The sequence below is a fragment of the Pinus tabuliformis genome, chromosome 1_1 (assembly GCF_031772625.1).
Source record: "Pinus tabuliformis cultivar Carrire ecotype Pingquan chromosome 1_1, CPIR1, whole genome shotgun sequence".
Classification (NCBI taxonomy): domain Eukaryota; kingdom Viridiplantae; phylum Streptophyta; class Pinopsida; order Pinales; family Pinaceae; genus Pinus; species Pinus tabuliformis.
Window position 1 is genome coordinate 578,169,797 of NC_142297.1, and position 14,246 is coordinate 578,184,042.

General features: G+C 36.6%; 1 pseudogene; it reads left to right on the top strand.

Annotated features, from left to right (window-relative positions):
• Positions 1 to 11,903: 11,903 nt before the first annotated feature.
• On the top strand, positions 11,904 to 13,664 carry LOC149214567 (cytochrome P450 71AU50 pseudogene; annotated as a pseudogene).
• Positions 13,665 to 14,246: the final 582 nt, after the last annotated feature.

Here is a 14,246-nt window from a genome sequence, read left to right on the forward strand (position 1 = left end):
TAAGTTGTGGGATGAAGATTTGCACTACAATCAACATGCTTACAACTGGGCCAAGCACTCTTCAACTCAAACATCACCATCTGAAGCATGCTTGGGATACTTGCCTAAGTCTCCCTTGGATTTCATTTTTGGAAAGGATGTTGATATTGATGAGCATAGTGACATAGACAACACAATAAGGTTCATTGAAAAAATTCAATTGGTACACCAAAGAGTTTAAGAATAACTGGAAAAGAGCCAAGGAAAGTACAAATCAAGGCACGACAAGAATTGGGTAGATCACAAGTTCCAAGTTAGTGATGAAGTTGGGCTTCACATTAGTAAAGAGAGGTTCCAATGAGAATGTAAAAATCTTAAAGCAATTATATAAGGTCCATTCAGAATTCTGGAAAAGATTGGTGACAATGCCTTAAGGTTGGATTTTCCTTCATATATGCAAATCTATGTTGTTGTCAATGTGGAAAATTTAAGGTTGTATGAGCCTCCTTTGATTTAAGATCAAGGAGAGAATGTTCAAATCCCATCCATTGAATATTTCTCTTCTAAATACCTCGATGAACTACAACAAGACACCATTATTGATAGAAGAACAAGGTCTTAAAAATGAGGGAATGTGGATTACCTTCGTGTGGGGCTCAAAGGAACAAATCCTTCCAATGCCAAAATGGATTGAGATGGGAAAGGTGAGGGGGCCACCAAAAATTCAGGTAAGGTTCGAGCAACAACAGACGGGAGTCGAACTCGCGACCTCCAAGTCTAGAGTCCAAGCCATTGCCAATACGCCATATGAGTAGCGCTTATAAACTATGGTCATTGGCATCTATTTAAAGTTTAAGTGTCATGCCATTTGGAAAATGGGCCAGCTCACGTGGACCAGACCTTGGGTGCATGCCATTCAACACAACCACGACGAAGAGGGAAGGGGCCATGGCATATGGGGGCTAGCCTTATCCTCTCATATATAAGGTACATACTGCAATAAGAAAGTAAAATTGGCAACATATTCATCCATAGTGAGTTTACCTAATCAGAGGTCATGAAATTCCTTGGCATTTTCATCATAATATCACTAAGTTAAATATTTATTGTTAAAATGTTATTGAAATTTATGCCATAATACTTCTTGCTCATCGATTCCATGAACTTCTTTGATTTCTTCCCACCATAAGGTTCCCTTGCAGTCAATAAATCTAATGAGCCTTCAGATTGTTTTTGTATTCATACATGTGCAAATATTTGTTAATATTTACCAACCACACCTCTACTCCTTCTTCGGTCTCATCATAAAATGTTGGGGCTTTAATATTCTTAAATTCCCCTTGAAGCTCCATCCTCTCTCTTTTTGTTGTTTTTTGAGCTTTCTGCCAGGAATTGTTTTTCGACTCCTCTTCCTCAGTCTCTTTACCACCCCAAAACTCACGTGAAAGACTTCTCTCATGATCACTATCCTCCCTCCAATTATATGATTATGCTCTATTTCCATTGTCATTATTTGGGATTGATGTTCTCTGATTCTTCCTATTAGTCAAGGTTTTAAGTATCCTTTCTTGATCCTACAACAATCGTTCATTGTCAGACCTCAAGTTGGCCATTTCTTCTCTCAATTGTTGCATTTTTTCAAACATAATTACATATGTGGACCAGGATTCTTCACCCAACTACACCTACATTCTTGGATTAGGTCTGGAAAATGGTATAGACCTTGGTCCTAAGGCAATGAATTCACATTACTAGCTCCTCTTTCTTCCATTATATGAAACATAGAACATAATTTTGTTTCTTTTAAACTCGCCTCTAAACAAAAGTGATATTTATTTATTTATTATTATTAAAACTTTTTGAATACCACATGCCAAATCAATTTTAAGCATGGAAGCTATTGCACATTTCCTTGATATGTATTCTAATATCAACAACCAACCTAACAAGAAGAATAGTTTCAAAGAAACATAGTCCCTATATAGTCCCTACCTAAGGCTAATTAATTTATTAACACCATACTTCTTTCAGTGGGATTTTATTTTTGCTCGCATCTGCATCTCCGCACAACTTTCGTTACACACACTTCCTCTGCACAACCACCTTTGAACAACAACATGCTTCCTCTATAGAGCCACCTCTGCACTTTCTTCTTCCCCATATCAAAAATAAGGTTTAGTTCTCCACATAAGTATTTGGGATTTTGCATTGTAGTGCACACTTGCCTTTGCTTTCTTAGAGTTATTGGTGTTCTTGTTGCTTCTGTGGTTGCTTCCTTTAACTAATTTCATTCTCAAACTTAATAGAGGTTGTGAAGATTGAAGCTATTTTAACTATTGTGTTAATAGGGAGGCAACTTCATGAGGAGTTATTTCATCTGTAAATGCGTCTCTTCACCAAGAATCAACAAGACCGCTTTCATTAAATAATTGATAGATAGATAAAATCCCCATCAATTACACAGATAAAGGAACACCTCATAATTAAACCTACTAATTAATTAGTTAATTAATGATAATTTCCATTAGGCAAATCATGCATCAATTAACATTTCTAATGAATCATATAACATTAGTGGATGTTGAACTAATTAATTAATCAATTAGTTCATATTTTTATTGTACTTAGATCCCACTATAATTAATTATGCTGATAGGTGTTTTTCGTCGGCTTGGGGTGAGCAAAAACTTTTAACCCTGCCAATGAGAGAGCTTGCATTTTGTCTCCCCAACTAATTATAAATTTCCATTTGGACTACTACCATCTAGACTAGACTGTCCTTGGGCTAGATTTTCACACCATTCTTCGCCCACATAGACTGGACTATTAGCCCACACCCTCATGCCATCCCAAATTCTCATATCATCCCCTATGTATTGAAGCGAAAAATGCTTCACGGCCTTCACCCTCTCCCTGTCTTGCGCATTGCTTGTCTTTGTCTTCTGAACATTCGAGCTTTCAATATCGTACACGGAAACCCTTGTATCTGAACTGAGCCTTCTCATACAATCTCTTAGCAAATCACTTTGCATTCAATATTCACCTATACCTTGCCTGTTTCTGCATTGAATTGCATTGAATAGGCATGGACAATGTATCCTAACATGTTTCTACATTGAATTGCATTGAATATGCATGGATAGTGTATCATGTTTTGTCTGTTGTTTTTGGTGCATTGGATGGAATTCCAGCCGCCAATATATACTTTGTGGTGCTTTTTTACCTCTTGTTTTTTTCACAACATCGACCTTCAAATTTGACAATTTGACAACATCAGACCTGATAGATATCGAATTGAAGGACTAAAGGGATTTTTTCTAGATATACTAGGTAATTTTTCTTTGCTAAATCCTGATGCAAATATATATTTTGTGCGTGTGTCTGCCTATTTATGTGTATCGTGTGGATCATTGTCTATATTCATGTATGTTATACTTGAGTCTGCATCTATGGTTGGTGGTCGTTCGTTCTAATTTAGGCGTGTTTTTTGTATGATGAATGTATAAGTGTGCTCGAATGGGGTCTGCTCGTTCGTTTCCTTAGGAGCTACTATACGGATCATGAAATCTGAATAGTTATGCTCGTGATCCTGCTTGAGTTAAGTTGTTGCCACCGCGCTCACAACATGTTAACTCTCCTTGTTGGATTGATAATGTTGTTTCTCATAGGCCCGCCTGCCAAAAATTAAACCCACTCTCCTAAGACTTGTCAAGGGTGGAGTCTCGCAGCCCATTTCTACTCTGCTTGTAAAGCCTTTGCCTCAGTGAATGCTACAAAATGGAAGGAATTGAATGCGAATATATAAATACCTGGAAGGGCCACAAATCTACCTCTTAAATCAGCAAGCATTTCTTCCCAAGTGTTCAACATCTACGTAGACGAACAAAATTATGGTGACGGATGCTGGTCAGGAGGTTCATTCTATCAGAAACTCCTCTGCTCCTTGAGTAGTCTCATGCCTTCATTCAGTTTCTTGACAACAACATCCCTTCTAGCAGCAAGTATGCCCTTCTCACTGAAATCATTATAATCGGTGTGCCAACAAGCATATATTTGGACAAACCCATCAAATCTGGGTTCGAAATTGTACCTTATAAACTTCGTTGAATCATCTTTTGCCAAACATATTGTATTTTGTCAATGTTTCTAGTGGAGTCTCTTAGAATCTCATAATCTAAAAGAACATTCTCGAAATTTCCCCTTGTTACATTTTCATCTGCGTAGACCACCATGACACCAATTTTCTCAAAACATTAAAATAACTCACTAGACTACAGCAAGGAAAATGTAATTATTTGTTCCATTATAGCTCTTATCTATTTAGATCGGGGGTCTAGTCTAGTGTTTGGAGGCATTGAGAGCTTTGTCTTCTATCGTGCTCTAATATCTCCTCTAAGGGTCTGAACCTCCCATATGTGGGTTAAATCGGCCAAAGTTTCTTGAGAGGGTCATTTTGGTGGGTACACCCTCAATTTTCCAAGAAGTCTACTGCTCTATTTCTCTCAATTTGATTTAGTTCTTAATCAGAGGGAGATGTGTAAATAATTAAAATATTAATATAAAATTGATATGTGACATTAAAAATATATTATTAATAACCAACTTAGATCTATCTTAACTCAAGATCTATTGATCATCCATAGGTATCTAATATATTTTCACTCGAAAGAAAGTTTGCATCTCAAGAGATTTGATCCCTCTTGCCACTTGTTAGATCATGAGTTAAGATGGATCTATGTTGGTTTAATTATTAATTGTAGTTTTTTCTTAATAATTCATTGAATAACTAGAGGCCAAAGTACATTATAGCCCCTTCCTACTGTTTTCTTCCAGAAACCAGAAAAACAATAGAAGAAAAGTTTTTAGAGCCAAGATAGGCCACATCTAAGTGGGCTTGGAAATTTAAGTGCATCCAAAACCAAAACTTGGTTGACTGATAGACATCTAGAACACCTCAAGCAAAATTAATTATCAATTATAACTAATTATAATTATAGTTATTAATTTGTTCATTTTATTTTAATTCATTTTTATTGTTATTTTTATGTAGTTTGTCCAAGTCAAAATGTAAACTTCACATTACAACATCTCTACCATACTGGCCTAGAGAGGGCAATAAGAAATTCATTGTTATTCATACATAAAATATTTCAAATGCTAACATGAATTCAAAAATGTACTAATAGCCAAAAAAATTAATGTGGAAAATGTGGTTTATGAATAAAATATTTCAATGCTCATGTTAAGTAATATATCTTAATGTCAACTATTTATGATTGCAAAAAAAACTATGATATATTAAAAGGAAATTAAAAAAACAAATTGTCATGGTTAAACCATTTCAATTAGTCTAACTATTTTACTTTTTCATTCATAAAAGTTTATGGCTAAGCCATCTCAATTAGTGTGAATATTCTATATTTTTATTCTTTTTCACTTGTGTTTTTGTCAGAAATTTATTTTAAATTTTGCAAAGATTTGCTAGAATTTCAAGTTTAACCTATGTAGTCTACACAATCCAAACACCTAAGGGGATTGGAGTCGTTCAATTCATTCATGTATTCAAAATTGCACTCTAAACAATGAAAAACTACACATAGTGCATGTGTGTCACCTAAGGGGATTGGAGTTGTTCAATTCATTCATGCATTCAAAATTGCACTCTAAACAATGAAAAACTACACATGGTGCATGTCTGTCTATATACATATATAGAACTGTATTAAGCACTAAAATTTAAACACTTTACAAAATTGTACTATGAGAAAGGTTTCCATCTCAAGAGATTTGATCCCTCTAGGTACTTGCCCAACGTTTCTTAAGATGGATTTATATTGGTTGATATTACAACCCAATATAAAGGAGATGTGATAAAAATATTTCACTCTCACTCCCAACCATAAATAAAATATTTCTATCTATATCAACTACAGAAAGATAAAGCGATTAAAAGTTATACACACATACATACATATATATATATATATATATATATATATATATATATATATATATATATATATATACATATATATATATATATATATATACATATATATATATATATATACATATATATATATATATATATACATATATATATATATATATATATATATATATATACATATATATATATATATATATATATATATATACATATATATATATATATATATATATATATATACATATATATATATATATATATATATATATATATATATATATATATATAAACGTGGATGATAATAAAATATTTCAGATTTTTTAAGATATAACTTAAACGGTTGGAGAGAAAATGGAGAATAGGGTTTTGTCAGCGGCTCCTTCCTCTGCAACTCACGTGCCACACCAGAGTGCCTCGAGTGACATTGCCCCTTCATTTCATGCTCCGCTCAACCCTTGTTATGAGGCTCTGCAACGGCAGACGCATCACTTAGAGAAATAGCGAAAGACACAGCTTTTCAGGGATCTCTTTTGCCCTCTGCAGCTCTTTATGCAGCACTAGCGCTTACGTCCTCAGTTGATGGTTGGCTTTTCCTTCGGCTTGTTGGTGACCATGGCAGACATTCTGAAGACTCGCATGCCTGTGCCAGTTGCCCAGATTTTTCTCCCAGGACAGAGACCTTGGACGTGCTCCAAGCGTGGGCCTCTCTTGCCCTTCTCCAAAAAAGTAGTGAGGCAGGGGTTTGTATGACGCAAAGGTCCATTCGGCCCCTCCACAAATCCGCTAGCCTATCCTTAGCAGCGGATCAGGGCTGGAGTGATAGCTGCCATCTGCAGAAGCCTTTTCTTCCCCCACCGCCTCCAGTTCGTCAGGAGACAGAAAACCCAAAAGATTCAAGCATTGTTTTGCTCCAGAAAGCGTTTGAAAACTTCTCTACCCCCTTTCAGGTTCAAATCTCACAGATCTCAGGCAAGACCATACTGCAATGGGTCTACCCTTCAGATCTGGTGCAGGATCTCAAGGTAAAACTGGAGCGTCGAGTCGGGATCCCCTCTGCCCTACAGAGACTTCTCTTTCAAGGTAAACAACTCGATGATCCTCTTCCCCTCTCTTCTTACAGCATAAAAAATAATAGCTCTTTAGTGTTTTCCCTTCGCTTGAGAGGCGGCGCTGCAGGTCAATCTTCTTCTGCTCCTCCCTTCTCCTACAAAGCTGCAGTACACTCTGAGATTCCCTTCTCCCCTGAGGCTCCCAAACCCAAGCCTTTCCTGGTTGACAAGTTAGAGGAGGTTCCCTCTGTTGAGCTCTCCCACCCGGGCCTTGCAGATAACCTTCAAAAATTTGCTGAAAGGGCCATCATCTGCAGATTCAACGGGCTTTGGCCACGCTCTAAGGACCTCTATGACTGGATCCATGACAACTGGACTCATCATTGCAAGGTCAGCTTCTGCTCAAAAGGATATTTTATAGTTCTGTTTGACAATCCTAAGCATTATGAACAGGCCTTAGAAGAAGGTCCTTGGTTTATGGGTACAACAGGACTCTTCTTAACTCCATGGTTCCTAGATTTTGACCCAGCATCTGCAGTCATCACCAAATCTCCTGTCTGGATCAGACTTCCAAATTTACCAGCTCACCTGTGGCATTTAGCTGTCTATAGGTGTATAGGCAACACCTTGGGCTACTTTTTAATGGGATATTCTATGCGGGAACATCAAGGTCTCTACACATATGCCAGAATATGTGTGGAGCTAGATCTTAGCAAGGGTCTACCAGATCAAATCAATCTCAAGATCAACGATTTTGTTTGGACCCAGAACCTGGACTACGAGAACACTGCCTTCCGTTGCTGCCATTGTCACCTAACAAGGCACCTGCAGAATTCTTGCCCATCACTCCCTGCAAAAGCGAAAAAGGGAAACATTGCAAAGAACAAACCCAAACGCTGGGCCCCTTGTCCTTCGCCGCCAGCAGTGAGCTCAGATTCCTCAAGCTCGGAAGATGAGGAGAGCGATGCAGAACCAGACCAGGCACCTCAATCGATGGATCCGCCCACTGATACTCCTGCGCCCACCTCTGTCTCAGCAATCTCCCAGAAACGCATCCATGAGACCTCCTCTTCTGAATCAGATAAGGAGATCCCCCTGTTGGAAAATTCCAGTCTTCAAGTTGTTTTAGCTCATTCTCCCCAGGATGGCTGGATAAAAGTCAATAAAAAGAAAGGGAAAAAACATCGTGTTGAGAATTATGCCCCTGTGGGGTAAAAGTCAGTTTTTGCTCTCAAGTTAACTGATGTAGCTCCTTGTATGGTTCATTCCTTTTCCGGGACCGAGGTTGATAGTTTCATCATTTCCGGTCGGCCGGTTTCTTGTCTCTCTTGATTGTACTATATTTTACTCAATAGAAATAGTTTAATTTTACTGAGAAAAAAAAAGATAATAAAATATTTCAAAGTAATTGAATGTAATAAAGCTCAAATTAGGTATTAATATGAGGGAGATGCATACGTTATTAAAGTCTTATTATAAATTTGATACCAACATTTAAAAAATATTATTAATAATAATAAAATATAATGTTAGTCATATATAAAAATGCAAGATTAAGTAACATTGACGTGTATTTAAAAAATATTAATAACCTAGAAAAACAATTTAATGTGGACAATGTGGTTCATAAAGAAAATATCTCAATGCTCACTTGGAGTAAAATATTTTAATGTCTATTGCTTATATATTACATATAATTTTAAGAAATAAAAAATACTATGACTATATTTTATAAAGTAATTTGAAAAAATTCAATAATCTAACTATTCTACATTTTGGTCCTTTTTCCACATATATTTTTGTGTCAATTTTTTTTTCTAAGCTAATATTATATTGCCTCACAAAATCATTTTATCACATCAGTGATCTATCCAACTTAAGCATGACTTTTTGTAAGTAGACTCAATGTGCCTAGTGGGAAACTAAATATTTTTTACCACCTACCTATAAAATAGTTTGTCTAAAACTTCAAGAATATTAAAAACTATATCATATTTAAATTATCTAGTACATAATAAAAAAATAAAAAAATTCCAACAAACATTTCAAAAACTAGGAATTAGAAGAGGAAATAGGTGCTAAATGATTTTACTAGTTCCTATAGGAGATGACTTAGAAGTAACGCATGGAATATGACACTCAATATGAGCTAAGAGAGAATCCATTATCTCAAGAAAGGTGCATTGGTTTCTTTAAACATGGTTCACATCCTCAAGACTTACAAATACATTATATCTTTAAGTCTGCTTCTCAGTAAGGACCCTACCTAGAAGGGTTTTCATTTGTTAGTCTAGTGATAACAAATCAAAATATTTATTTGTTAGTCATATGACTAGGGTTAGGAACCCACTACGAGGATCAACCATTATCTCTGAGTTTGAGAAGGCCTCCCTATCTATAGTTTCATGGTTTATAAGTGTTGAATTTCATTACAAGTTTCCAATGGGGGAGGCGGGAGAACTGATTGGAAGGTCTCAAGAACCTCTTGTGCCTATTGTTGGGCTCATATTTGGCCCTATGGGACACTTCCTACCCCCCACACCTGCTTCTCATATTCTAGTGCTACAAATAGTCAAACTGGTGTTAGCCCCTAATTTCGACACATAAATAGCTAGAAAAAGAATTTAGTGCAGAGGGAAGGAAGAATCATAATCGTTGACTACATAGGGAGGATTAAAGCCAAAGGAAGCCCAACCCAACTCCAGAGAGGGAAGAACCAACAAAATACATTGGTACATGCAAGGTCTGGAAAGAGTAGAAGGAAAGCTACCACAGCACAGGCATAGAATCCAAACATTACATCTATACAAATGAAATAGTGACTAAGCCCATGCAAGAAACTAATAGCAAATTCCACCTCCAAAAGTTGACACGTGAAGCAAATTGTAGTAGCCAAACAAAATGTATGCAGCTAAATTATAGATACAATAAGGTTTTAGATTTAGCCAAGATGACTAGCATGAGTCTCTATGTACCAATAACAATAAAAGGAGACCAAACATGGTGAGTTGCAGAATATAGATGGTTTAAACTCCTAATATAACTTCTCATCCTTGAGTTATAGAGAACCAAAACACAAATTTTCTTTATATAACTAACATATAACTTGACTCTGACCGCTTATTCCTTTAGAAATGCTTTGAAGGGTGCCCAATAGTTATATTTGCATATCAAGTTTAACCAGATGCTTCTTGCTAGTCGAGACATTACCTGAAAAGTAGGCCAAACCTTGTTTCTAGGTGCGTCAAGCTTTTTCCTTGTAGAAATGCTTCGTAGGCAGACCTACCACGCTCCTATCCTGCTTCAAATAGTGCTAAAGATGATTGAAGAAATGATATATAGTAACATGCTTTTAAATTCACTAGGGTGGCCATGCCACCCTTTCCATTTCATGATATCACCTCTGCAAGGTGGTGGGCACAAATCCCTAGGAAACCAATCTCCTTGGAATGCAACCCCATCAGGGATATTTTTATTTTGCCCAACATGATTTTTAATTTGTTGAATCCAAAATGCACTTTAAACAATGAAAAATTACACAGATTGCATGTGTTTGTCTATATACATATATAGTACCACGGATCAACCAAGTTTTGTACCATAAGAGAGGTTTGCATCTTAAGAATTTTTTTATCTCTCTCAATGATTGCTACATTCATGCTTAAGATGGATCTATACTAGTAAATTATATAATTTTATTACTAGAAAAAATAATATATAAGTTAAACTATATACATTTAAAAAACCATGTAGTTAAGATTCTTAGTCATGCAAATTCACCCCATCTTCACCATGTAAATCCTTCACTTATAAATAGGCTTATTAACAATGACATGTGCTAATACCATAGCTTTTCAATACCACATGTTCAAATTACCGTAACTCACTTCATATGACATTTGTTTAGTTAATCATTCTAATTGAAAGGATAGAGAGGGCATAACTACTTTTGAGATACATATATTAATAATATTCTAAAGTATTCTATGGAGGTTAAATGATTACCATCAACTTAATAATTATTGATAAATAAGTTAAAATTATAAAAACCTTATGGCAAAATAAAAATACCTATTCAAATAGTTATATAAATTGAAAAAAATAATAAAAACAATTATCGTTTGTTTGGACAAGTAGCCACCATCAATATCCAATATTCACACCATATAATCAAATAAAAACAATAAAATATTCGCTAAATTAGAAAACAAAATGATTATTAAAAAATCTGTTAGTTGACACAATATGGCTTTCTTGTTTTCTGGTTGATATGGGCACATTGTAGTTTCTACTCGTGCAAATTTTATTGTTTTTTCCAAAGTCATTCCATTCGGTGCACTTTCCGCGAATTTCGCATTAACAAATCGTTTGTTTAGCCATCCAATATTCACTTTATTTTGGAGTCATTGATTTTGGACTTTTTGGCGATAATTATTCGGCACTTTACTTTCGATAGCATTTGAGTAATTGGTTTAATATAATATTTTAAATTTAAATTTTAATATTAATTTTAAGATTTATAATATTAATTTTAAGGTTTAATATTAATTTTTTCCCAGAGTAATTGGTTTAATATAATATTTAAAATTTAATTTTAATATTAATTTTAAGGGTTAATATTAATTTTTTAATTTATAATGATGCTGGGTTATGAGAAGATAACTTCTCAAAACTCAAGTTGGAATCCGGTGCTCATGGGTGACGTCGTTCATTAAAAATGTGCAATATTGAGAAAAATGCCAAAAACCGGTTTTCGAAAAAAACTGAGTAACTCAAAACTACGAACAAACAATTAAAACATGCCCAAAATAACACGTGTTTATCGCCGACCCCATCCGAGGGTTAGCAAGGATTTCTGATAACTAACGTTCATCACAACGCAATTATAAATATTTGCGGGACGTGAGACCAAATGCACCATTGTCTTCTGCGCAAGTGAGAATGACGATTGGTTTGGGATCTGAAAGGCCATTTCTGGAATGCCTCGAGTTTTATCTGAAACTCGTGGCAGCTCTGTTTGCATTTGCTGGGGCATGGAGTTTCTTCGTTAGGGTAAGAAACAGGAAGCTGCCCCCGGGGCCGTTCTCGCTGCCCATCATCGGAAACCTTCACATGCTGGGTGAATTTCCACACCGGGCGATGGCATCTCTGTCTCTGAAATTTGGGCCTCTTATGACACTCCGCCTCGGCTCCCGCCTCACTTTAGTTGTGTCTTCTCCTGATATCGCCCAACAGTTTCTCAAGACTCATGATCAGCTTTTCGCTAGCAGACCTCCCTTTATAGCCGCCAAGTATTTGTGGTATAATACCACTGACATAGGGTTTGCACCATATGGTCCTCACTGGAGGCAAATGCGTAAGTTGTGCGTTTCACATTTGCTGAACTCCAAATGCTTTGAATACTTTCGCTTTATAAGAGAGGAGGAAGTGTTTTCTATGATTCGCAGTATTGCTGATTCAGATCATCCTGTAGACATTACCAAAGCAGTGTCGACCCTTGTTAGTGGTATAATGTGCAGGATGGCCTTCGGCAGAAAGTTTTCTGACGACGACACATTTGGTGGCAGAGGAATAATTTCAATTATCAACGAAAGTATTTTGTTAGGAAGTACTTTTAATATTGCAGATTACAAGGTCTCAAGCGACGTTTGAAGAACATGCATAGCATAATAGACATCTTGCTAGAGAAAATAATAGAGGAACACGTCACGCAAAATGGCCCTAACGTCAAGCAAGATCTTTTACATGTTTTGCTTGCAGCCTCTGCAAATCAAGATATGGAGCCCCAGATTACACGAGATAATATAAAGGCCGTTATCTATGTATGTAAAACTTGCATGTATAATATTTCAATAGGAGAATTTCGGTTAAAAAATATGAGCTTGTGATACTAAAGTAATGTGTTGGTGATGATGGCAGGATGTCTTGGCCGCTGGCACGGATGCCACGACTACCACCATAGAGTGGGGAATGTCCGAATTGTTCAGTAATCCCCGAGTCCTGAAAAAGCTCCGGGATGAGCTGGAACGTGTGGTTGGAATGGAGCGGATGGTGCGTGAATCTGATCTTCCTCGTCTCCCTTATTTACAAGCTGTGGCCATAGAAACGCTCCGATTCCACCCACCGATTCCACCCACCGGCGCCACTTCCCATTCCCCACTTATCCATGGAAGGCTGCAAGGTCTTGGGCTATGAAATTCCACGAGACACCCGCGTTTACCTGAACGTTTGGGCAATCGGGAGAAACCCTAAGGCATGGGAGGATGCGCAAAGTTTCGTGCCGGAGAGATTCATGCAACGTGGCTCCATGGATGAGAGAATGCATAACTTTGGGTGGATTCCTTTTGGAGCAGGCAGGAGACGATGCCCGGGAGAGCAGTTAGGAACAGCGGTTGTAGAGCTTGCATTGGGGCAGCTGGTGCACTGCTTTGACTGGACTCTTCCCGGTGGCATAACTGTCCAGGAAGTGGATATGTCTGAAACTAATAGCGGACTCACCGTCCACAGGGCACAGGAACTCTTGGCTGTTCCCACTCCTCGAATGGTACTGTAATTGTAATTTCAATTCCACTCTGCCTGCTTTAAGTTCCAGTACAGACAGAACCCGTAAGAAACTGTCGAAATAAAAAGTTTTTTAAAAATTATCGTATAACCCTACGGCAAATCACTGTCACTGGGTGTTAGAATGCTTATGTAATTGTAATTACAATTCCACTCTGCCTGCTTTAAGCTCCAGTATAGACCAGTACTGACAGAACCCGTAAGAAACTGTCGATTTTTTTATTTTATTTTTAAATTATCGTATAACCCTACGGCAAATCACTGTCACTGGGTGTTAGAATGCTTATGTAATTGTAATTTCAATTCCACTCTGCCTGCTTTAAGCTCCAGTATAGACCAGTACAGACAGAACCCGTAAGAAACTGTCGATTTTTTTTTATTTTTTATTTTAAAATTATCGTATAACCCTACGGCAAATCACTGTCACTGGGTTTTAGAATTCTTAAGATTGGGTTGTAAGACGCATGAGGCACCGCACACCAAATACTTATCGAATTAGAAAACTACAAAGAACAATGAGTAACTGTTTGCCTCGTCATGAATATGGAGTTTTTATACGTACCACTAATTTCCATCGTCACTTTGGGCTTTTTTATCGGTTTTTCTCCTTTATTCCCCTCTTTTTTAAATGTGATATGTAATTGGTAACTTCATGCTTTATTAGTTAAGAATTTGAGATATAGTATGTAATTGATAACTTCTCTTTT